This window comes from Anguilla rostrata, chromosome 8 (genome assembly GCF_018555375.3).
Source record: "Anguilla rostrata isolate EN2019 chromosome 8, ASM1855537v3, whole genome shotgun sequence".
NCBI classification, from domain to species: Eukaryota; Metazoa; Chordata; class Actinopteri; order Anguilliformes; family Anguillidae; genus Anguilla; species Anguilla rostrata.
The window spans coordinates 34,005,904-34,028,616 of record NC_057940.1 but is presented as its reverse complement, the minus strand read 5'-3'; the positions used below and the strand labels follow the sequence as shown (position 1 = coordinate 34,028,616).

The following is a 22,713-nucleotide window of genomic DNA, read 5'->3' as shown; positions in this document are numbered from 1 at the left end:
AGAGAGAGAGAGATAGAGAGAGAGAGAGCTAGAGAGAGTTAAAAATAGGAGTAGGCAGGAAGCTAGGCCCTGAAGGATGATGTGCGAACCACGTCTGCACTGCACTAGAGAAGCTTTCACTCCAACAGTGCAAATCAGCATCTGAAGACAAATAGTCTATCTCATAAATTAACCACCGCCTTCAGTTTGTAACGGTCTGTTGCACCACAGCAGAATCGCTTCCTCTTCACATGACAAGCAGATATTAAAAATAAACACAGCGGGGAAAAAAATCCCTTGAGTAGAGCGGAGAACATTACACTAGGGAAAGAAGCTGCTTTAAAAATGTAATAACAATGACATGAACCCTTTTAAGGTAATGCAGACAATAGACCGGCGAAGAATTTTGGTAGTCAACTTTGTAGTGGTTGTGACGTGTTCCAAAAAGTTCCAAAAAGCATGACAAGAAAACGGGCTCATTGCTCATCACTTGACATTGCAGATTATATCTCCCTTGATTATTGCCCTTGACATCTTTTAGAACTCTGTGAACATGTAACCATTTCACAGTACTGATAAACAATAGATTTAGGGTGAAATTATTAAACCATCAACTGTCAGTTGGTGAGTTTGTAGGCCACTCAGAAGCCTCTAGTGAAAAACCTAAAACAAAACTTGTGTATGGTTGTTATCATTCATGGTCACTTGCTGCAGCTAACTGTCACATCATTCATCATTTATCAGCTATGACTACTTTACTAGTTGACTACTTTACTAACAAGTAGTGTATTTTTGATAATCTGACATGAGCCGTTTCTAAACTCAGGGACTATAAGGAGTCCAAAGTACAACTGAGTAGAGGTGACTAATTGTAGAAGTTGTGCATGACTTGTGGCTGGTGGGCTAATGCTATACTTCTAATAGCTTCTCTGTTTCATGGCGTGCCCTTTAATTACTCCAACAAAGTCAATGATTTCCTTTTCTCTGTGATCCATTCTTGTCTTCAAATTTTGGTTGCTAGGTTCACTTGGGATTGGATGACATTGCGACCAAAAAAAAAAAACTACTAATAAAAAATAACTAAACAAAAGAAGGTTTGTCATAATTTGCTTGTAAGCCGCAATGTGTCAGCGTCTGTTTGGAGTACAGGGAGGGGTAAAAGGACTGGATGGCAGGTTTGCAGAGAAAATAAGGACACAAGTCGTTTTATTCTTTTTTAAACAATTTAATCCGCAGATGTACATATAAGAAGACAGAAGAGGCTCACAGCTTCAGGAGAAATGATTTATGAGGGGATGCTGGTTGTTTGTTTACAAGACACTTTCCCTCTGAAACATAAAGAGCAGTTCTGTCTCCTAAATTATCACATTTTATTTATTCACAGACCACCTTATCTAGGCCAACAAACAATGCTTACATAACCATCTATTTACACTGACATTTTCTTTTCTTTTTTTTAAGAGGAGCAGCTGAGGTAAAGTGACATGTTCAAGAATAGAATAGCCTTTTAATGGAGAGATATACGAGCACTTAATGCATTTAATCCATCTGTCCTATGTTGAAAACAAATGTGAAAAATAAGAAGCAGTCTTGATAACATGCTGGATATACCTATAGGACAGGTTCAGTGCAGTTTCCAAAAATCAAAGCAATAGATGAGGAACTGTGTTGATTTATTAATATTCCTGTGGTTTACTGTTTAAAAAAAATATGCATAGAAGTGAATAAGCCTTTGGATAAACTTTTGATACATGTAACCAATATACAGCACAGCATATGTTAAAAAGATCATGAATAAATAAGTGAACACATAAACAAACATGGATTAAAAAATAGAAAAATAGCCAACTGAATTAGCACAAATAAACTAGCTAACATGAATATATATATATATATACTGACACCTGATTTTTTATTTGCTGCAGTAAATTAGGTTTTTTTTTCTCAATATGGCCCATCAAAGCATGTGATGTGCTACTTTCTTCATTCCCAGAAGTCTGCATATAATTTGCATTTAATCCAAACAGCAAATTAAAATAGCTATTGATTGAAGCATTCAAGTGCTCATTCCTTCTCACAGTTTGACACACGTCTTCCGTCCAGACTACGAGAGGGAAAAGCCATGTTTCCGAGGTCCAGCTGCAGTGCCGCAGTCAGAGATGGAGGCCTAATTTGTAATATTGGGCACACTGAGAGGTGCTCACATACTGTGGGGAACTGCTGGATCTGGAGGTGCAGTTGCATAGCAACTGGAGGGTAGTGATAATCAAAAGAAACATGCACATTTGGGTTTGAGAACCGGATGTCTAGAGAGCAGACCATTTTGGAGCACTGCCAGGAATTCTATATATTATTTATTATTGTTTTTGTATTATTTTCTTCTTGGAGACGAGAGAGAAAGCTGCTGTGTCTGTTTGCACAAAGACCATTGTTAGGCATATGTTCATCTGAAGACTTAGATTCTCATTATCTTGAAAAAGTAGATGAATATCAGGAATCAAAATGAATGGGTTATTATTACCAAGGAACATGGACAGATCTTTCCCGCATGTAATCAAACCTTAAAGGATTTCATGCCCATTTGAGACATGGTGGTCGCATGTTATTAAACAGATCACAATACAATAGAAATTAGCATTTGAAATACCAGCCGTGTTTACATAAGGCAATAATAATGCATTTGCGGCAACAGAATCAAGTACGCTGTGCAGATAAGCATTTCTTCTGAAATTAAAAGAGTGCAATTTTTCTACTGAATCTATTAACATTTTATGAGCAAAATCAGACAGAAGCGATCTCCTCTGCATAAAAGATAGCTGGGTTTAATAACATTGCGTGACAGGAAGTCCCTCTCGCCCTCAGAATATGAACCGGGCAGTGTGGAAGCTGCATGAGTTTAATGTAATGGTGCTCTGTAGAGACTCCTGGTCTGCTGTTCCCCCTTGCGCCACCTTTCTGAGGTCACAATGCTCCCATAAATAATATAGGAACAACAGTAATAAACCACAGATGGTATGATGCATTTTTGAATATGTTGATTATCATCTGCACCAAAAATGCTACGGTATTGCGAATGATTTTATGAATTCATCACAAATGGATGCAATATAATATAATAGTGACATAACAGGTCACTTGTGACACTGGTAAAATTGCAATTTCAAAAAGCTGGGCCTCTGGCATATAGAACAGTTCAAATGTGTTCTCTTCTGCCATATATTGTTTGGTGATTCATAATCGTTTGATAGTTAAAAATTCTTGGGGTCTGTATTTTTTCTTTTTTTCTTTGTGCGCTAAAAAACTAACATTTCTTGCTGTGAGTATTTATTTTTTAATACATGGTTCCTTGTTGTTCTGTAAAATGTTTGATCAACTCGAGGGTATAATTACCCATTGCTCAATGAGTTCTTAGAGAGCTTTAAGCTGCTTATGAGAATTGGATTTCATTCAATCTTGAGACTGAAGAAGACTGCCATCTTGATGGTCAACCAGGGCAAAGATGCACTTACAACAGCATTTGCATATGGTGGCTGTTTAGTGACATCCCAACCCACAATCATTCCTTGAGACAAATTTTCAGCAAAGGAAAAGATTCAGCAAAGGCAAAGCCAAGGCAAAGCTTAAAGCTTGCTTATAACTCATAGGACAACAGGCACTTGTACCCTAGAGTTCTGGTTCTTTATTAGCTTTGCTTTAAGCTGCATATGTGAACCCAATCCCCCACACCCTGTCATCAGCATCGGCCCCCTGATGCAGAAAAACAAACAGTGCAAGTTATGGCCAATCAAGTTGGGCTCCCCTCTTTTTCCGGCAGACCAGACAAACCGAAGAGCCATAACCACCCCCAGAGCTTGGGTCATGTGAAGCAGCTATAGTGAATACCCATGCCATGAGATGGTCAATATATCATTGCGCTTCAAAACTTCTTATGCGACCGATGGTGTCATCGCATCTAGCAGATAAAACTGTACAATGGCGCACAGTGAACTCCAGTACACCGCTGTACAAATGTTGTTCACACTTACCCCCAGAAAAGGTGCCTGAGATGCTGCTAAGCCTCGATTTAGAGTGGCTGGGACCTCCACCGGAGCGGACAAGCCCATACTCTCGTATGCCGAGTTAATCGCACCAGTGAGCCAGGGGAAACCATAACAGTGTGATGTAACAACTTTCCTTTAGGCAGCAACAGGATAACACACAAAACAGCTGATCTGACTGTTAGTGTTGAGCGACTGTTAGTCTTTTTCGAGTTCAGTTCGATATCGACAGTTTCCAATTTAGGTTTTACTTTTTTTTTTTAATTTTTTTTTTTTATATGAATGTACCATCAAGTAATGACAATTTAAATTATTTTTGAAGTTTTAAAATTGAAACGTTAACCCTTTAAGTCACACCAGCCCCTGGGTTTCATTTTCAACAATGACATTTTCAGTCAATCTGGTCATACCAGACACTGTTTGAAAGTGTTACAACTCACGGTTCTAAAATTATAAACTATTTTATGATGCCAATGTTTCAGTGACAACGGTTCCTTATTTTGTAACATGTGGGGTGGCAAAACAAACTTGGGGGTCCTCACCTTCTTCGCATTTTGGAAATCTACAGATGACACACATCATGAAAAAGGAGCTCTGCTTGTCACTGCAAGAATCCAGCAAACTTCATAGTCATTTTTAATCCCAGAAACTCAAAGAAACGTTGATAGTCTATTGTTTACTTAAAATTATCATTGTTGTCCATTTCACTGTTGCATGCACGCCAAAATTATCTTATCTCTGGTTTGTACAGTGGTGGTAAAAGTACTCAAATATCATACTTTAGTTAAAGTAAAGTTACAACTATTAAATAATAAAACAGCATTGTCATGAGGAGGGGGCTTAAATGCCACCAGGTCCGAAACACATAAGCAAAAGGACATGTAATAATCTTAGGGTTAAACACAGGATATGGTCGCAGCACAACTGTCAGATGGTAAATGGACTGCATTTATCTAGAGCTTTTATCCAAAGCTCTTTACAATTGATGCCACTCATTCACCCATTCACACACACACAACAACGGTGAAAGGCTGCCATGCAAGGTACCAATCAGCTCATTGGGAGCAATTAGTGGTTAAGTGTCTTGCTCAGGGACACTTTGACACGCCCAGGGTGGGGGATCGAACTGGAAACTCTCCGACTGCCCGACAACCGCTCTTACCTCCTAGCTATGTCACCCCAGATAAGGGATGCTCTCCAGTGGTTTGCAAGTTACAAAGTTTTCAATACCACCTTTATGAGGAATGTGAATTTCATTCACCTGAGCCAAAGTTGGCTGAGCAGTCTCATGTGAAACAATCCCAATGGGACTACAGCGATTGCTGCTACCATTAGTCCCAACGGGCACATAATCGTGATCCAACTGATGCAGTAACCTGGGAGAAACTGCTAGCGCAGGCTCGCAGGGAAGCAGTTCTCTCCTGATGCTTAGGCATTGAACAGGCTGGCTCAGGGTGAGAAGACGTTTGTTGTGATAGATGGTGAACTGCAGTTCTTTGATGTGGGATGCCAGCATCTTGATGTGTTTGACAGCTAACCCCTGAGAAGGTGCTAAAATGAGCCAGTCATTTAGATATGTTAAAACATACATGTCTTTCTGAAGTAATAGGGCACGTACCACCATCTTAAACGTGCTGGGAACTAGGGACAGCCTGAACAGGAGTTCGAGGAGAAACGAAGGTGGTGCCAATGGCACTGTACAATGTTCAAATGGGAGTAAGCATCTTTTTCGATTGACAAGCATTAACTAGTCCCCACTAGTGGCTGATTATGCTCAATCCACATTTGTGTCTTAGCATCTGAAAACATTGTTTCACTAAATAATGAGTCACTGCCCTCAGATGTGATATTAAACTCATGCCACCATCTTTTGTCGGGATAAGGAAATTGAGGGAATAAAAACGTATCATTTCATCAGGTTTGGGAGGCCACTGAGTGCTGATGCCAGATTTGTGGTAGAGGGCAAGGAGAATGCTTGTTCAACATTGTTAAGAGTGTGCTTTGTGATAGGGGGGCCGATTTTACTCTTGAGCAGCCACCAACAATGTTTGTGATACAACCACACAGGACTCTTGTTCACTCACTCAGGATGCTGCATCTGCACTCCTCTGACACAAGTCAGGAATGCTTCTGAGCATTGCGTTGGGGAAAATGAGCTCTGGGTGTAGCAGCGTTGAACGGCCTCGCCCAAGCCTTCCCACTAGCAATGGTAACATCTCCTTGACTCCTGTGCTGCTCTTCAAATGAGCGCCGGGATGACATCATCAGAGGGCGAGGACTTTTAGCCCTAGCACGATGATCCTGGTGTCTTGCCTCTGTGGCGAGAGGCAGGTGCTTCAGCAGGGTGGGCCACACCAAATCCAGTCATTAAAACCTCACCATCACCAGCTGGACTGAAAAGACTATCAAGGGAAACTGGAGTATCTTGGAGGGGGACCTTGCCCGTTTCAGGAAGCGTGGAGCTGCTGGGCCTTAAGTACCTGCAAGATGCCACACTCCAGCCCACAGTGTGTCCAAAGTCCTGTGCTGTCACCTGAGTGAGTTACAGGACAGTGCCCGTGTTCTTCCTAATCTCCATGGACACGTCACCTGGGAGGGAGGGAACGAGGGATCATTGAAATGCCTCTGCTCTGTTGCCAGATAGCCAGGTTGTTCGTTGCATCAGCCCCTTGGGACCCACATCAAGGCATTTGGTATCTGTCGGGCCAAGTGGGAAGAATTGGTTTCCTGGCTGTAGGGGCAAGGAGATAAGTAATCAGAGTCCTCGAGCTATGGAACCCCTTCAGTGAAATGCACATAAGAAACCACCAGCACCTTAGTTGAAAAACAAGCACTTTTTCCCTGCAGTCTCATCTACATAACCTGCAACTATACCCCCCCAATCTGGTAGTTCATAAAAATGTTCTTTCACCAGCAAAATGTGTATTGCATCATAGCAACTAGATAAAACCAATAATAGCCCAAAGGTATGCCAATACAGTGCTGAAAAACACTGCTCCCCGAATAAAGCAAGAAGAATTTCAGTTGAATTATACTATGTCTTTCTACTATCAATATTTGCAACTAAATATGGAATAGATGTACAATCTTACCATTGGTTTTACACTTAAAGATGTCTCTTTCAGTGGTCCTTTTTTGTCTTGAACAAGTCACTTGAAAAATAAATATGCACATGTGGTATGTAGTTACAACAGCCATGCGCAAAACCCCACTTTCATTTTATGCCAGTGCAACTCCTTTCACTTTGTTCTGATCTGATTGATAAATCAGCTTCCAACAGTGCATGGTATGTTTCACTTGAATTTTATTGCAAAGAGCGAGAGCCTCACGTATCTGCATGAGAGGTTGCTTCAGTGTTGTGCATTCAACTGTTACATTACCTATCACTCAGACACCAAGCAAATGTTTCATGTCAAATTAAAAAAGTTTAGTCATACAGTTTTGACCTGTGTAAATAAAATATACTGTAAAGCCCATTCAAACTTTTAGCCTATAACAATTCTATATACAGTATGTGGGTTGATTTTATTCCTTCTACACAGATTCATGTTTAACTCTGACCTACTATTGGACTTTATTTGGTACACTAACAAGTCAAAACTACTTCTTCATCTCATGCACAATTTCATTTAAATTTAATTCATAAATTAAGTCAATAAATGGAGCATATACAACTCATGTATTGAGAGAGGTTTCCCATAAGATGCCCTTCACCTGATGAAATCCTAAATCTGAGAATTTTCTGCTGGAGGAAAAACCAGAACAGGTATCCTGGAATGAGAAACAAGGAAACCAGATTTAGCAGACCTCTCCAAAACAAAATTCCAACATGTTTTCAGCACTGAAATTGCTGTAGTCTCTGGTTTGCTTTCTGAGGCTTTCCAGTTTCCCCCTGATTAGGTAGTGCTTGTCACCTCATGGGATGACATGGGGGGGCATTCAGATCTGCCCTGTTTCTCAACATCCCTGAAAGGCATTTCAGAGAGCATCCATGTTTGATAGGTGTGAGATAATTTATGAGGTCATTAAATTGCGATTGCATCCTGCTTGTCTGCCAGCAGTCTGCTAGTCGTTCGTCAATCCGTTCCCCTGTTTGCTGATCTCATGATGAAGCCTTATACTGATGACTCTCTCAGGCACGCGTGATGAGCCAGACAGGGCGCTCTGTCAGTGGGGATACATATTTAATGATCTTTCCTGATATATCGCCATGAGAGGACTGTCTAATTGACAGTTTATTGCACAAGCCGGTGTGAAGGGTATTGGTCTCCTTAGCTCCCTTGTGTCTCACAGTCCACAGTCCACCTTACTGCAGGGAGACTAGTGTAATGAAAATGTCAATATATTATCAAATCTGTGTCAAAAAAATACTATATATATATATATATATATATATATATACATACACAGTATATATATGTTTTATCTTGTTGTATTCATAGTTTTTCCTGATGTCATTCTGGTACTAAATCATCAGATTGGAAAATCTTATTGTTGAGGCTGGTTTCTCATCCTTGAAGTAAAAATAGCCCAACTCACAACCAAGGCTACAGAGAAGAAAGTTGAATAATGGACACACTAAAGGAAGCAGTGTACAGCTTCCAAGCCAGTCGCTGATTGACATGGCTGAAAAGGGCAGTGGGGCTGAAGCCAATTTCATGCTAATGTCTCAGTGCTGCCTTCCCTCCACAAAGGCTAATGGTACTTTCTCATCCATTAATAGACGACGGATGAAAAAATAATAATAACAGCACCCCCTACACACACACGCACATACGGACACATACACATAACAGTCTGAACATACTGGAGCATTTGTCATGTGGACAATGTCTTCATAGGGAAAAAAAAAAAAACTTCTCATGTGTCTTAAAGTTCATTTTCAGATGGAATAATATTCCTTGATTTTGAACAGTAAGTAATAAATAATAAGAAATGTATTTCATTTAATTAAAAGATTTACGTATGCATGCACCCAACCATGTCATGGTGGTTAAAGTAGCGCCTGAACAGCCGATGCACAACAAGACGTGTTCCACAGACTGTGGAGTGGCCAACTCTGGAGCCATATATGAGGCTTCTCTCCCCTTTCATAGCACTTTCTGAGCAGTGATCCCCTTTTCTCTGTCTGATATAACATATTAACTTATAATACAATTACATCTCAATTCAGTAAGATCAGTACTGTAGTGTCCAAAATCAGTCTGCGCCACTGATGCTGACCAATCACCTTGACAGCAGTGGTGGACATGAGGCAGACCACATCGATCGATCTTTTGACTCTCGCAAGCACACTGTGTCTTTAGCCAGGGCACCAGTTTGTTCACAGTCTGCTCTCTGCAGCGTATAGCTTTAGTGCACTAAACGTGCGTCTTTTAGCTATTGATTCAAATTCTGAGCGCCTATTTGGTTTTCAGTGACAGCATTATATGAATTGTGTGAAATGGTCCATACTTCGCATTTCACATCAATTTCATTGACTGAAGAGGACACATAGGATGTTCAAGGAATGTTGTATACACTCAGCTGGAGGTAGTTACTGGAATTATTTCAAACAATGTTCTGACTGGTCAACAAGCAAACAAATGCATTGTATAAAAGGCTTTGGACATATTGAGCTACACGTTGCTTGCTCGTTGCTTTTCCTGCACCCACGTTCTTGTTCTTGCAGCTTTTCAATTTTCACGGATGCACGATGGCCCTGTGAAACAGAATGAAATAATCCACAGATTGAATACACAGCAACCAAGAAAATTAAGCTGTGGCATAGTGCAAAGTGGTATGTCCAAATGTGAGATGTCACGACCCTCTACTAAAAAGCATCCATCGTATGAATGGTGCAAGAGACATCAGGCTGGGTGGCAAAAACAAGTACCTCAATCAAGTGGTCAAAGGGCTGCAATTTCTACCTCCCAATTAAATTAAACTCGATGCAAGTAAACTGTTTTCACAAGCACATTATTATTACTGGTGATAGCTTTGCGGTTTCCCTTATTCAAGGTGACTGGCACTGAATGCATTTTTTATGTGTTTCATACTTATTTATTCAGTGGTTACTGTAGTTTCTAAAGGATTTCGCATTAAGTACTTTGCTCAAGTACCACAACTGACAGGAGAGTTTTCAAAAGTTAAAATAATAATTATGGTAATGATAATAATATGCCGATAAGTTCTGCGAAAGTTCAGATCTTGATAGAGTATTTTTATTTTAATTTATTTTATTTTTTTAACCCCTGTCCCTTTAGGGGCTCCGTAATGTGTCACCTCTTACGGAAAAAAACAACAACAAAAAACAAAAAAAAACAAAACTGTACAACACGTTCTTGCAAATAGGTAGCACAACACCAATGCATGAAGTATGTGTAGTATGGAGCAGAATTTTTATATTTGACCTTATCTTCTGTGTTATTAAGCCTAAATCGCAAATGCACTTCATATTTCTTACATGGCTTCATTAAACGTGTTGCTAAGTAACTGGCGGTGAGATTGTTCCACATAATGTCAACTTTGGCAATTCTGTGTGCAGGTTTCTGTGAAAGTGTGTGTGTGTTTGTGTGTGTGTGCGTGTGTTTCGTGTGTGTGCGTATGTGTGTGTGTGCAGGGGGGCGGCAATGCTCCAGAATAAAAGATTGCACAGTTTTGTTTTAGACAGGCACAGAACAGAACTCAGTTTCAGGGTCCCTGAAGGAATCATACCTGTAAACAGGTCTCGGCCTCGGTGGTAGCCCCTTTCAGTAAGGCTGAGGTGGGGATTACGAAACCTCCAGAGGGGCTCCACGGGGATGTAATCCAAAGTATTATTTTTTTCCCTCTCTTTTTCTGCATGTGGGTACAGTATATCAGAAAGAGATCTTTGAACAGGTTTGACTATGGTCTTTTTGTTTTTATTTGTATTTATTTTTTTTATTTTGATTTGAATAGTCGCCTTAAAATTGAAGGGACTGTGGTGGAAAAGTTTTTGATTTTATGAATATCCTATTTTCACTTTTATACTTGAAATACTGCATTCCCAACTGAAGCATCTTAGCAAACACATCCCTATTTAGAATGGCAAGGGTATCTTGAAGTTAAAGTATTTTGGTACATGGTATTGGTAATGGTAGAGAAGCTAACATCAGTCTTTCTTTGGTGATGTCAGCATTCACAGATTCACCATGGCATTCTTGAATTTTTTTTTCTAAGGTAATATTTATTGGCTTTTAAGCTGGGTCAGTAGGTGTTTGTTCAGCTAAATACACATTTAGCTAGATAAATACAAATTGTTAATTTACTTTAAAAGCTCTCAATTCCCAGCTAATTCCCAGACTCAAACATTGGAACAATTAACAATAGAACATATCGGTTGGATTTAGGCATCAAAGACAAAACAGTGAGAGGATAAGGCTTGAAGTGTGTCAAAATGTTTGAAGGATGAAGGATGTTATCATCATTGTGCATTTTGTCATTGGGCATCAATTTTTAACAAACACATCAAGTGGGTGAGAATAATGATTGAGATGGCTGACTAGAGAGGGGCACTCTGTACAAACAGTTTTTCCCCCATCTCTCCATCTCTGTGAATGGATTTGTCTCCCTTATTCTGTGTTTAAGGGGTGTCCGTTTTTCAATACAGACCACAATTAAATGAAATTCTGTTTAAATGCATGTTTTTTGGCGTGTTAACACCAGGTAGTGTTTTGCTTTTCACTTGCTCAAGTCACATACAAAATTCCTCAAGTAAAAGCTGAACGTTAGTTATTAAAGGGGTCCACCAGACATTGTATTTGTTCATTTATCTTTTATTTTTGTACCTTCATATTAGTGTGCAGTGAATATTTACAGGAAGTGTCAGTCATTGTGAGGTCACCAGGGAAGCGTATAATTGTTTTCATCATCAGCAGGGACCATTCCTGAGCGGTCTCACTGACAAAATTCAGTTTGTGTGAATCCTTCTGAGAGGTGTTAGAGGATACATCATCGGTACATTGTCCAATCATTTAAGCTGTTTCCAGCTTTGCTCGCCTGAATTTTTCAAAGATGAAAAAGGAGAGTTTTGGCAGCCTGTGTTGGAATAGACAAGTGTGCCGAGCATGATAAAAGTAGCGAGTGAGACCGTCGGTCACCTTGAGGAGTCGGGTGCGACGTCGGAGCTTGGCGAGTCACTTTTCACAGACGCTGTTGTGGGAACAAAAGGCAGAAGACCAATTAAAACTGAAACGCTCCAAGGGCGATTGACACGTCGCGCAATTCCAGCCGGACTCTTCCCTCCCCGCCTGATATGGTTTGGTCTAAAACTCTGCAACTCCATTAAAGCACCTTAAAGTTCTTTCCCCCCTTTATACCAGTGTATTAGAGTGAAAGAGGTCAGGGAGAGTTCAGATGTAAATGTAGCTTTGGAGAACTTTTCTCCCTTTTCCCCCCGGTAGAGTTAAAAAGCAGCAGTTCTTTGAAATGCTTATGCTCCTCCAGGACAGTACGGTGTTTTGTTAGGGCTCAGTTAATATTGCACAAGCGTACGCGTGCACAAAGCTGGGAACTGTAAACCTCTACCCTCTGTACACATAGAGGACAGCTGTGTGTGTATGTGTGTATGTGTGTGTCAAAGCAAAGCAGTGCTTCCTAAGAAATGCACTGCAAGGTTACCAAATGTGGTGGAATGAACAGGCATTACATTATTCATTGGCTCAGAAGGTGCCCTTATCCCAGGCAATTTATGACGCTTAAATTATTACGTCTTGCGTCTGTTGTAACCCATTCATCTGAACTTTTACTGTACCTTGCTTAGGGATGTGGCAGCAGCAGACTCCCACCTGGATTTCAGCTCTTGCTGAGTCTCAGGTCCAGAGGTAATATCTTCAAACCCTACTCCACGTGGGTCCACAGTAGTGATTGGTGGGGAAAAAACAGTTGCAGTGTTGTCACATTTCTTGAGCCAGTGCACTTGCTGCGTGTACAAGTCAAACGGTGGCATATCTACTAGAGTATTTTGTCACTGTTTCATTGTAATGCTAATGTGCTCCATGCTTGCAGGTTCATAGCTTGTGTAAATATTACCTTGGCCTTCACTGAGACTTTCCCTAAGCACTAGAAGAGATTGACAATATGAATAATTAGAAGTGTATGAATTAAAATAAAAACAAAAAAGTTCACAGCAGTAGCATCACACCAATAAATAATAATAATAATAATAATAATAATAATAATAATAACAAAACACTCTGAAAACAGTATTTCATTCTTATAAACCAGTACACAGATTTTTTATAAAGCTACCAGTGTGAAGCTTTTGCATGAATTATCTCCATTTGGCATGTGTTGTGTTAGTCAGTCATGCCACTCCAACAGAAGCCCCCAATGATATCACCCCTCTCTATTACACCAGTGCACCAAGCATGCCTCTGTCTGAAGTTCTTCCAGCAAGCCTTCAGGGCTCAGGTAATAATGACAACAGTTTTATAATAAGACCATCTGGGACGAAATGGCTGTGACGCTGTCAGGACACTTGATGCATGATAAGTGTAAACTGAGAAGTGTGAAAGAATCCAGACTAGTTCTCAAAGTGTGTGCGTCTCTCTCTCTCTCTCTCTCTCTCTCCCCCTCCCTCTCTCTCCCTCTCTCTCACACATTCTCTCTCTTCCCTGAGGAGTCAACCTGTTGTTGTATTCTACAAGATAATTTTGTGCAGTCCATCAGCGGCACAGGCGCTTGTCGTGTTTATCATTTGGCAGCCAGGGAAGTGAGAGGGAAGTGTGATTCATACAGAGAGAGAGAGATTACAGAACTATGTTGTGCAACTTCAGTACTGGAGTGAGAGCGCAGCGTTAATGCCTGCACTGTTTGAGAACTAATTCTGTTGTCAGCATGTCCAACCGTGGAATATTTGTATTTATATCAACAATTTTTTTCCATATTGGTAATTCCAAAACTCACAAATACAATGGCCTGGTAAGACAGAAAATTGGCTGCTTCACATAAAATAATCCATCTACACACTAGGTTTAGAAATGTTCCCAACAGGTACACCCAGCACTTTCAAGTGACAAAATGTGTAATGAGAGTTGAACAAAATCCATTTTTTAAGCCTCTTGAGAATTGGCTTCTGTATTAGCTGTTGCTATGGGCTTTATACCGTTTGGGGCTGTGAGCCAAGGCAATCATTAAACAAGTTCTGCATTTTAAACAGGATCAGGGGATGCTTTTTTTCTCTCTTTTTGGTGAGTACATATATGCATATAAACACCCACCACACACAGCAGTATCACTCCTGTGCAGATTGAGACTGTCTGGAACAATCACAATCAGATTTAATTTCATCCTGTTATTTACATACGCATAACAGAAGAAATGACTGAGAGTTCAGAGCAGGCTTTTTAGACCCATTTCTGTCTCGGGATTTTAAAACATGGTGCAAGCTAGGGAAGTACATCGATATCCAGTGAAGAGAAAATGTTACAGTTTTTGTGCCATACTTTCAGGTAGTTTGTGCTATACAGAGTATTCATTTTTTTTAAAGACAATACGGTTTTATTAAGATTTAAAGGAGTGAGTATATTTTATGAAAATACCATATTTACACATGGGCAGTGTAGTATAATGGGCAAGGAGCTGGTCTTATAAACTAAAGGTCACAGGTTCAATTCCCAGGTAGGACACTGCCGTTGTACCCTTGAGCAATGTACATAACCTGCATTGCTTGATTATCCAGCTGTATAAATGGATGCAAAGTAAATGCTATGTAAATGTTGTGTAAGTCGCTCGGCATGAATAGTATAGCCTGTTTACATGGTAACACAGAAGCCTTAACACTGTGATTATGTGCATTGGAAACTACATGTTATTGCCACTAGTCCATAAAAAAAGATTCTTTTTGCTATTGAAGAACATGACCTTGTAGTAAATAAGCTTGTCATGTACCAGTTCATATGTACAGTGTAAGGTAGAAATCTTATGAATGAATTTGTATGAGGAGTAACATAAAACTACACAATGAACTGAGAAAGAAGTGGTTTAATGCGCTTAGATGTACAGTACATTACTAGAAACAGCAAAAATAAATATAATTTGAATGAAGACATGCTTTGTGTCATTGTCATTTCATTCCAGGTGAAACTGAGGCAAATTAACTTCACTAGGATTTGAAATGAATCACCCAGGGGAAATAAGAAGGAGATTAGCTGCTGTAGAAATTAGCTGCTGTGCTTCATCTCAGGCACATGATGTAAATATGTTATTAGAAATAAGAAATAAGATGTACAGATATGTACACGATATGTTGGAGCAACATATCGTGCTGCACATACATAGCCGGAGAGAATAATAAAGGAACGACAATATTATTAATTAGCTGTGAGTGAATTCATCAAGACTTGGGACATTTTTTTAATATGAACATTATTACCAAAAGCCCTTGGAAATTCTTTTTAGTTTTAACCTGCCTGCTCAATGTGAATGGAGCACACACAAAAAAACAACTTTCCTTGTTATCTTTCTGTTTTCATGACAGATCTTTCATGAATGTGTTGAACAAGCTACCGTCAGCTGATCATAGACACACAGCTAGGCTGTTGCTAATTTCATGGTGCATTATTTTAGTTAATGTCAGATTGCTGAATAGGTAAGTAGCCTTGTTTGTTCTGTAGCTTGATTTTGCAAGGTAGATAGCTTTTAATTTAGAAATAGCTCAGTGAAAGTAAACATTTAAAAAATAATAATAATAATAATAAAATATGATCAAGTTCAAATGGAGACATCTATGGTCCACTGGCCTGCAGTAAAGTCATTATGAATGATCGGATTGAAGCAATTGAGACACTTAAAAAAAGTTAAAATGTTAAAATGTAAAACTTTTTTCTCTTTTCATTTTGGATCGGTCCCAATGCAAGAAATCTATGGAAAGGAGCTTGTTCAAAAATAAATTAATTAATTTAAATAAAAAAAATGAAATTCTGTCAAATTCCAATCCTGGTATTTGGCCCTCAATGCCAGCAACATTCAAGGGATTGATATTTGCCATGGCAGGGCAACTGTTTGCATGGTCTTGGGGGTTTGGGTTGCTCCTACTGTACATTTGAAGTTATTTCAGAATAATTGAGAACAGAAGGATTTTTACAAACGAGGCTTTGGAGGAATGCCACCCACATCTCTTTTTGAAATGTATTCAAGAAGAGACAAAGTAGCCACTGTATACAAAAATGGAAGATCTGACAGAGAACTCTATGTTTCTGAAACATATGGGAAGGATTGTTTAGCTTGGCTCCTCTTGTCCAAGTTGAAGTAGCTGTCTCAGACTGGTTGACTAGAGGGTTTAGTTTCAGTAAATATTTGGCAATAAAATAATTATCCAAGTTAAACAAAATATTAGAAGCATGGCAAAATGTATGGAGATAGAAGCTTTAGTGTAAGATCACCTCTAAATGGAAAACAATTAATGTAAAAATGTTAATATACAAAATAGTCTGGTCCTAAATATGAAACAAACAGAAGAATATGGTCTATGCTGTTATTACACTATATCCACGCAGATGTTGCTTAAACATTAATTATTGTTTGGCCAGTTACTATACATACATGTCCAAAGCTTTGTGTGACCTGAGAAGCAAACACAGCTTATTAGATTAATAGATAGAGATAGCAGAGTGAGGTCATATGTTACTTACCATGACTTTTGAGAACTGCATCTGAGTCAATGATTGGTCCAGCTTCACCCATAATACAATTCATGATCCCTCACTACCAGCACTAAACAGAAGCAGTTTTATATAGATAGTTGGCTGACTCTCAGCAAATACACACATTTCTCAATCTTAGTCACAAGATAGCATCTCTCATTCAGGGAATGCTGACTGTATAATCAGATGAGACCCAGTGAGAGGGGGATGGGTACCTGGGCAGCAAAATAGAGGGATGGGGGAGGAACAGAGGATATTTGATTGTATTTCTCATTCCATATTTGAAAATCATGTGAGTGCTTGGATAATATAGATAATATGTCTGGGTTTTAGGCACACAAGAATTACCAAATCCTTATAATAATAATAATAATAATAATAATAATAATAATAATTATTATTATTATCCATCCATCCATTATCTATACCCGCTTATCCTGAGCATGGTCGCAGGGGGTGCTGGAGCCTATCCCAGCATACATTGGGCGAGAGGCAGGAATACACCCTGGACAGGCCACTGGTCTATCACAGGGCACACACACCATTCACTCACACACTCATACCTATGGGCAATTTAGAGTCTCCAATCAGCCTACCTGCATGTCTTTGGACTGTGGGAGGAAACCGGAGTATCCGGAGGAAACCCACGCAGACACGGGGAGAACATGCAAACTCCACACAGAAAGGCCCCAAACCGAGATTTGAACCCACAACCTTCTTGCTGTGAGGTGACAGTGCTACCCACTGCACCACCATGCTGCCCTTATTATTATTATTGTTATTGTTATTATGACTATTAGAAGAAGAAGAAGAAGACAAAGAAGAAGAAATTGATTCTTGAAAGGATCACACTGAGACTAAGGTGACAGAGACACCTTTGACGTCGGCTCAGTTCACTAATTCCAACCTTTGGAGGCTTGATTCATATAAGGTTTTTCTACAGCAAGTTTACATTTTCCCATGGCAGATCTGGGATGCAGGCACATATGAGATGGTTAGACTTTCACTGATTTCATACTCTGCATTAGCCAAATCAATGAAAATCAATTATGACATCATCAGTTTATAGCAGATTCTTTGACACAATAAAAACAGATGCATTTTACGAAGGGAAACAAGTTGCATCATAAACCAGTGCAATTAGCAACTGTATCGCTTGTACAAAGCACAATGATATAAAAATAGCATCATAGCATCACTCTCAATAGCTCACAATACCTATAATCATAAAAATAAAAAGTGATTGAGCTTAGCACCTGCATTATATTATATTATAACATTTATTTATTTATTGGTTTATGTCTTTTTGAGAAAAGCATAGTGCTTTGTTTATACCCAATAACTGCAATGCCTCACTCCTGACCCACTAAGGTGGTCCCTCTGTGTGTAACAGACCTGGTGTGGAAGCACACTCCTGCTACTCAACTGCAGTGAAACCTCCCTACTTCCTGCACGGTGATATTTCACTCCTGTGTTGACAGGTTTTCTGTAATACTGTGACATGTCTTCTCATCTCCCTTCAGAGAGACTCAAAAGAAATACGTGTAAAACAATGTCTGGTTTTTTTAGATGTTATTATGATTTAACATTCCTCTACCCATCCTGAATTCTGTCAAGTGATCTGTTATTTCTCTCATATTTTTTTCCTTTATTTAATTTTACATCTTGTTCTTGCTTTTATACATTTTGCTCTGTGCATTCTGTAATTTAACATATATGTTTCCATCAAATTTTACATTTTGCATTTTGAAAATTTATGGTTGAGGAATGAATATATATAAATATATGAATTGAATATACATATATGGAAACCAGCAGGGATGGTCGAAATATAAAATTTGATAACCAATTCTTATTGGGTAGGATGCAGAAAATAAACAACTCATAATATGCAGAACATTGTAGGAAGGCTACGGCCCGGGTTATGATCAGCATTTATTTATGCGTGCTGCATTTGAAATAGAACCCTGAGATCTGATTCTTTATGTGGGGGAAGAGACGTCTGAATTCAGCTCTCTGTGCACTGATCTATTGCTCGGTGCGCACTCTTGCAGTTTGTCATGTTCCTGGCATTGCCCCCCCACCCCCCCACCTCACAATCTCACAGATAGAGTTTTTCAAAAAGGCTTTTCTTCACAACTGTCATTGCGCCCAGAGCCACCACCTCACGCAGAGATGCATAGCAACACGAGCGTGTTGCGCGTGCTCCACACTGTATGTTGAGACGGTGCCACAGGTGAGAAAGCGAGCAGCCATAGTTAATGTAACCATGATAAAACACCCCATTGCCGCCGCCCCCCCCCCCCCTTTCCCCTTCCGCTCCACGCGCACAAAATATTTTTGGCTGAGAACTTCAGTGACACGTTACCCCTTTGCTGGATACAATCTGCAACACAGCCTTGCAGTTCTCTGTAGCTGAGAGAATCATGCTGAACTCTTGGACTGCAGAGGGGAGAAGAAGGTCCCCAGAGTGCCAGAGGAGGGAGATGGTAATCCAGCAGCACGCTTCCTGCAATACCTCGGTCCGGCAAAAAAAAAAAAACAACAACATATACATCCATTTCTTTATATATATATATATATATATATATATATATATTTTTCATCCTAATAGTTACCACTACTGCTCTGCACCTTCCGTATTACTTTTTAAAAATTATTATTCTGTCGATTTGAGACTTATTTCAAGTTCCAGTCGCTTGTCCCTAAAGGGACCCAGCTTTACTGTCCATGATTGGCAGGAATTGCAATGACATGACTGCCGCATCGCACCTGATTCTCAGGCCCGCCCTCCCCCCTGAAAGATAAAGAGAAAGGGGAAAGGAGGGTGGAGGGGTGGGGGGGTGGGGGAGGGTGTTCACGAGATGCATGGCAGACAGTCCACGCTTCTCTGTGCGCAGCAGCCCCAGAAACAGGAGAGAAGCGGTGCTCTTACCATAATCCAGCAGGAAGACGAGACGCGCGCGCTTTGTGCTGCTCCCTTTGTTGTGTGCGGTTTTCCAGCCCTCGCCTGCACAGCTTTGAGCAGACAGCGCCGGCTAAGCCCTGCTGATAGAGAGAGCGCCTCACACTTTCCCCAGTGCAGAGAGATAAGAGCAGTGTCGCAGACGGGCTAATCCACAATGAAAATGCAATACAGCCGGCGTGATTGATAACCGCTGCACAGGGTGGTGTTGGAAGGCTGGGGGGTGGGGGTGGGGTGGGGGGGGGGGGAAATAAGGCAACTGGAGATCTGGACTCTAGAGGCGGTCAGAGACCACGAACGAAGGCAAATGGCAAATTATTGCGCCCCGTTGCAGACGGACAGGAGCCTGCTGTCCTGAGGACTCTGCGCAGGATGACTACGGGTGAGTGAGTGAGGGGCACTGCCAGTCGGCTGCTCTCTCCACTTCCAGACAGGACTGCGGCTGATGTAGGTCAGCCAGTCTGTGTGCGCAGCCTGTGCTAATTCACCTCCGCTGGAAGCCATGTTGGGTCTGCAGAAGCGCCCAGGCTGCCTCTGACCCAGGCATGGCAAACACGGCTAGCGGTGCCAGGCGGGAGGGAGAGCTGGGACAGGCCACAGTCACCTAGCGCCTGCGGGGAGGAGAGACCTTCTGGCTGTGAGCAGAACAGGTACTGCTCCATTTCTTGCTTCGCTGTGCAGTATAAGCCCTGAAACACTGGCAAAGTAGTTTCCTCGTAAGTCAGAAAGGACATTCGGAACGCCCCGCCATAATATGCACCGCATTCGTTTTATTCCAAAGAGTAAATCCAAATTTTTTGTTCTCTTCTTTTTTTTTGTTAGGCTGGTATTTTCCACACAGGAATAATTTCCGTCATTGGCAAGCAGCTCAGACCGAATATACATTCGAAGTAAAAAAGAAGGGCACTTTATTCCGATGGCGGACTCCCCCCAAAAAAATGTCCGCGCAGCTCTGTGTCTTCCTCTCCCCACGTCGGTCTTGCTGCAATGCGACTGGAAAGCGGCAGCCGGCAGAACTCTGCCAGTTGCAAACTGTGGAAGGCAGCAGCTCCGTGACACAGCAGTCTGCCGTAGCACAGTGCTATCACTCTCTGTCCTCAGCCGACTGCAGCAGAGACGCGCTTCCAGGGAAAACTTCACCTTCCGGCGAGAGGAGAAAGCCCCGCACGACCACTTCACTGACCGCCGAGCATCGACGTCGATTTATCATCCGAAACAGAGGGACGAGACAGAGTGAGAGGACCCAGAAGTCTTTCTATCTGGCTCTCGCTCTCCCTTTATCTCTCTCCCTCTCTCTCCATCCTCTCACTTGCTTTGTCTCTTTCCCTGCCTCTCTCTCTCTCCCTCTCTCCTCGCTCTCACTTTCACTCTGTCTCTCTCCTTTGCTTTTCTTCTCTGTTCTCTTTCCCCCTTCTCTCTCTCTCTCTTGATCTTCCTCTCTCTCAGTGTATCTCTCCCCTGTTCTCTCTCCTGCTCCCTCTTTTTCTCCAAATTTCTACCAGTCTGGAACATTATGTCTCAAAAGTGAGGACTGGTTGTATTCTTCCTCGGAAAGGTCATTCCAGTTCGAACAACTTGCGCAGCTATCTTTCAATTGCTGCTTACCCTTAAGTCATCCAGCACACTCAAACCTGAATCGCTTCCCATTTTTCCAACACTCCACTTCTCTTTCTTCTCGTTCTTGCAGTAATTGCAGGGCAACTCTCCAAGAGGACATTTGGCTCACCTTCTTATAGGGAGATTCATTTCACAAGTGATGCATGCACATGTGCAAAACAAAAAAAGGCTTGACCCAGAAACAGCGAAGCCCATACTACTCAACACTCCCACCAATGGTGCAATATATTAACCACAGAAAACCATGGACCATGTACCTCAAGTTGCATTCTCCTTGAGCTCAGTATTATCACAAAACTCAAAATGCTAAATTTGAATACATTTTGGTACTGGTAGCTACTAATATTTTTGCATTCTCACGCCATCACTCAAACCAAGGAAAGTTTCTGGGAGGGGCTCAGTGAGATCCAATAATGAGGCAATGAGAGAGCTCTGGAGGCACATTATTGTGCCCCATTGTGGTCCGCCAGGAGCCTGCTGTCCTGGAGACGCTCTGCAGGATGGCTAGGGGTGAGTGCGTGAGTGAGGGGCTCTGTCAGTCGGCTGCTCTCTCCACTTCCAGACAGGACTGCGGCTGATGTAGGTCAGCCAGTCTGGGTGCATTGCCTGTGCTAATTCACCTCTGCTGGAAGCCATGTTGGGTCTACAGAAGCGCCCAGGCTGCCTCTGACCCAGGCAACACAAAGATCACAGTCACAGTCACCTAGCACCTGAGGAGAGACCTTCCGGCTATGAGCAGACATGTACTTCTCTGTTCCCCGAGTCAAAATAGTAATAGGGGGTCCACAGAGGATCCAAAGCTTCCCTCAGGCTGATAATATTAGCACCCGGGAGAAAAGGCTTCTTTGTGTACCTTTGGCCATTGAGATTAACTTTTATCCACGCTAAAAATAGGTTTTCACATTGCCACACATAAGTGTTTGCTGTACGTGTTTTTTTTTTTAAGCTAATTTTTAGCATCATTTTTGTATAGTACAGGCTAATCAAAGCCAAATAAAGATGCTGAAATGTATGTAGGCCTAGGTGTGTGTGTGTGTGTGTGTGTGTATGTGTGCATGTGTGCATGGTTTGCACAGTCACTAATGATTGTGACTACAAAACAAGTGGGCCAATGGGGAACTCATTTGAAATGGCCTGTTTTTATGCTCTCCCAGAGAAGAGAGCTCTCTGAGTGATAAGCAATTACTCAGCTCCAAGGTCGGCCCTGAGCACACCCATGCGTCCCGATTAGGAGCAGGCGTTAATGGGCCATATGTCCCTGTAATTGACCCGGAAAGCTTGTCTCACCTTGCCAACACCACCTGCTTTATAGTGCTGTGATCTCTCCAGTAGTGCCACTGAGTTATGTATTGTCCTGTAGATATGGGGAAAGGATATAATTTCCAGGATGGTCAAATTTTTCACGACCAGTAAACTTTATCAGATTTATTGTAGAACTCTAAAATTTGTAATACTAATAACTAAATAT

At 41.1% G+C, this 22,713-nt stretch overlaps 1 long non-coding RNA gene across 6 annotated transcripts; it reads right to left on the bottom strand.

Moving 5' to 3' along the window:
• Window positions 1-1,886: 1,886 nt before the first annotated feature.
• LOC135261482 (uncharacterized) lies at window positions 1,887-21,327 on the bottom strand. 6 transcript variants are annotated; one of them, XR_010331963.1, is made up of 6 exons: window positions 19,599-21,327; window positions 12,772-19,181; window positions 12,119-12,170; window positions 7,731-9,717; window positions 7,109-7,168; window positions 1,887-6,747 (listed from the first exon to the last, which is right to left on the bottom strand). It is a non-coding gene; the product is annotated as an uncharacterized LOC135261482 (long non-coding RNA). The 6 variants fall into 6 exon arrangements; XR_010331962.1 differs by having other exon boundaries at window positions 1,887-7,168; XR_010331966.1 differs by having other exon boundaries at window positions 1,887-7,168; window positions 7,731-7,787; window positions 19,599-21,325.
• Window positions 21,328-22,713: the final 1,386 nt, after the last annotated feature.